Consider the following 3,684-nt stretch of genomic DNA (forward strand, 5'->3'; position numbering starts at 1 on the left):
TAAAACCAAGCACACCATTGTTTTTCTTGTGAAATTCTCAATAAGTTTGATGTGTCACATGACCCTCTTCCCATTGAAAAAACTAAAGTTGGATCCAAAATGGCCGACTTCAAAATGGCCGCCATGGTCACCACCCATCTTGAAAAGTTTCCCCCCTCCCATATACTAATGTGCCACAAACAGGAAGTTAATATCACCAACCATTCCCATTTTATTTAGGTGTATCCATATAAATGGCCCACCCTGTACATGATATGGCATGTTAATTACACGTTTACGTCAGTCTTATGAGGCAGGGTTCAAGTGAAGTGCTAACATTAATACGCCACTTAACATACATTTAGTTAGCGATATGAAGCAGAGCTGCCTGATCATTCTTAATGCAGAGGAAACTTAATTAGTATAATTACATTCATTCGATCATACGTCGGATTTTAATCACAGTATATAATTATGTTGTGTGTGTTTTGTTAGTGAATATATTGTGAAGGAATTGCAGGGGTATGGGGTTTTGTGCTGTTGTGTTTGTGTCCATTTGTTTCTTGTTTATTTATGAAAAACATGTTAGAATTTTGCTCGTAAGGTTCTTGAGGCCAGTTTCACGGCTCTGTAGCGTTCAGTGGATGATGAAAAATGGCTGGTGCTGTTATTTATGAGTGTTAGTATATAAAGCTAAGTACAACTCCATTGTATTGTTTTATGTTTCCCTCTAAGCGGTTACTCACATGGTAACTTATGATGACCAAAGCTGTGTGTTAATAATCAATCGAACAAAATGTGACGACTGTACAGGTAGATACTCGAGTAGATCACAGAGCCATTAAAACAAAGACACATCATTAGTATGTCTTGAAGTAGCTTTTTTCACAATGCTAATGTCTGCAATATTAAATCATATAATATTAATGGTTTTCGGGATATTTAGAGTGTGAGTGTGGATGTGAGTTTATATGATCTAGTAAGTTCATACTTGCCGTATATACTGATGGGAACGTTCCATTTGTCTGTAGAGTAGAAACACCTTCGACCATGTTCACATTGCAAAGGCTGAATTCTTTCTTTATGCTAAACTAGTTTTATTAGACTGTTCTTGTTTTTATGGGGTCTAAAGAAGAACTCAAAAGATTACTTACTTGAAAAAGGACATGTAAATTATTATTTGGCCAAAAGTATGTGGACACCCCTTTAATTTATTAAGTTTATTTGTTTCAGACGCAGTTTCAGACGCTCACTGCCACATGTGTACAGAATCAAATATATATTATTTAATATTACATTATATTTTATATAATATAAGTCATATGCTGCCAACTTTGTGGCAACAGTTTGGGGAAGGCTCCTTACTGTGTCTCAAATATATGATTTGAAGTAGTAAATCCTGCACAGAGCCCTGATTTCAACTCCACTTAACATTCATTGAGATGAATCGGAACCCTGATTCCAAGCCAAGCTTTCTCATCTGACATCACAAATGCTCTTTTGACTGAATGGGCACAGATTCCTACAGTCATTCTCCAAAATCTTGTGAAACCTTCTGAAAAGAGAGATGACTCTTCTAGTCACAAAGACGGGTATGGTGGAAAGGCTGTACATTAATGGCTCTTTTTGGATTGTGATGTCTAAAAAGCTCATGGTGAAGTGTCCACTTACTTTTGGTCATATAGTTTATGTCATATGCCAGTTATTGTTTTTTTTAACACTGAATGATTAGAACTAAATGTTTTTTTATGTGTTCAGCAACAAACTATTCTTTAGACGATTTAAAAGATTTAGGGTGCAGATTGTGGAGCAGGGACTTCACTTAGGCATGGCAGTTACTAAAGCTCACTGAACTGTGGTCAGTTAGTCTAACAAGTGTAGTTATATTTTGTCGAGTGAAGTATTGTGGTCCATTTTTTTTCATGGCAGCCTTTAAACCCATCCCTTTGCTTGACCCATGATTCAGCAGTCTGTGTGTTTACATCAGAGTGGCACGGCGTGCATGGCTTAAGTAGGAAAATTGTGTTGTTTTGATACTGGAATAAAATAGAGAAAATAATGGGAAGTGTCGACATTAGGTACTTTTTTTTTTTTTTAATTTTCCCCCTTTTTCTCCCCCTTTAGTGCATCCAATTGTTCAATTTGCATCGTGCTTCCTCTCTGTCTATGCCGAACCCTGCCCTGACAGAGGAGATCGAAGCTAACCCATATCCCCTCCGAAACATGAGCAGCAGCCGGATGCATTTTTGCCACCCACACATTGATGAGTGTGGCGCCACCTAGCGTTGCATGCGGAGAGACACACCCTAAAGGCACTCTTCCTCATCTCTGTGCAGGCGCCTCTAATCAGCCGTCAGAGGTCGTAATCGCATTCTGACAGAGAGAGACCCACATCTGGTTCTTTGTCCCGCCCCCCAACTGAGCAACTGGCCAATCGTTGTTCATACAGCCACTCAGCCTTGAACCGGTAAGGCAGAGCTGGATTCGATACGATGTACTCAGAATCCAGCTCTGGTTGCAGCGTGTCTTTTTACCGTTGCACCACCTGAGCGGCTGACATTAGGTACTTTTATTAGCTCAGTCTGGTTGGTTAGCATGTACAAATGATTCCTAGGTGGAGCAGTCTGGGTCCTTTCTGTGTGGAGTTTGCATGTTCTTCCCGTGTCTGTGGGTTTCCTCCAGGAGCTCCGAGTTAGTACACACAGATACTCGCACAGTAAGGCAAAAGTTTTCTATTTGGTTTCACGACATACTGTAGAAAATGTATCATGTGTAAAACGGACAGTATATGTTGGAATAAAAAAATTAGCATATTGCGCCGCTCAAGTGACACAGCCGTAAAACGCACAAGCACACCAGAGCGGACATTTCAAACTCGTTGGATTGAAACTTAGCTCCGTCATCCGGCTGGGCTACATGAACAACGATTGGCTTGGTGTTCATACAGGAAGGGGGCCGGATAGGGACCTCGTAACTGATGCAATTATGACCTCTGCTGATCAGGGTGTGGCTCCCCGTACACAAGGCTGATCCGTGCATGAACTCGCCTCGTGCAGGTGAAAAAGATGCAGTCGGCTACTGCACACGTGTCGGCGGGGGCTTGTGTAAGTTCCTCAGTCAGGGCGGGGGTCAGAACCAGTAGAGAGGAAGCATAACGCAATTGTGTAAGAATTGGATGCACTAAATTTGGAGAAAAGGGGAAAATGCATAAAAAATAATAAATAAATAATAAATACATAAATTAGCATATAGTTACACTGGTGCTAATTCATATACAGTAAGCTACTTAGTATTTAAAAAAAATATGATAAACATTGAAACACAAACACAATTGTATTAAAGACAATATAATACTGAACTGTTGTTGTCCGACTTCACTTCAGAATTCGTGTTTTGTCCATGCCTGTAGTGGTTTTATTCACGATGTGTAATACTCACACTTAATGGCTGTTGTATTGAATTTGTCCGGCGCTGTGTGTGGTTGCACTTGGATGTCTTGATCAGAAGGTTGGGCGAGTTTCTGCAGACACATTTATATTCATAAGGTTACGCATTAAGGTCGCTCACGGATGGACGGGGTGCGTGAAGGTCAGTGTACTCGGCTGATTTGAGCCAGTCTGAAATAAACGTATAAGAAATCCTGGTGATATGTGATGCGCTTTAACGTCAGTGTTTGTGTTGGACTGCAGCATGCTCATTCGGTGC

The sequence above is a fragment of the Trichomycterus rosablanca genome, chromosome 7 (genome assembly GCF_030014385.1).
Source record: "Trichomycterus rosablanca isolate fTriRos1 chromosome 7, fTriRos1.hap1, whole genome shotgun sequence".
Lineage (NCBI taxonomy): Eukaryota > Metazoa > Chordata > Actinopteri > Siluriformes > Trichomycteridae > Trichomycterus > Trichomycterus rosablanca.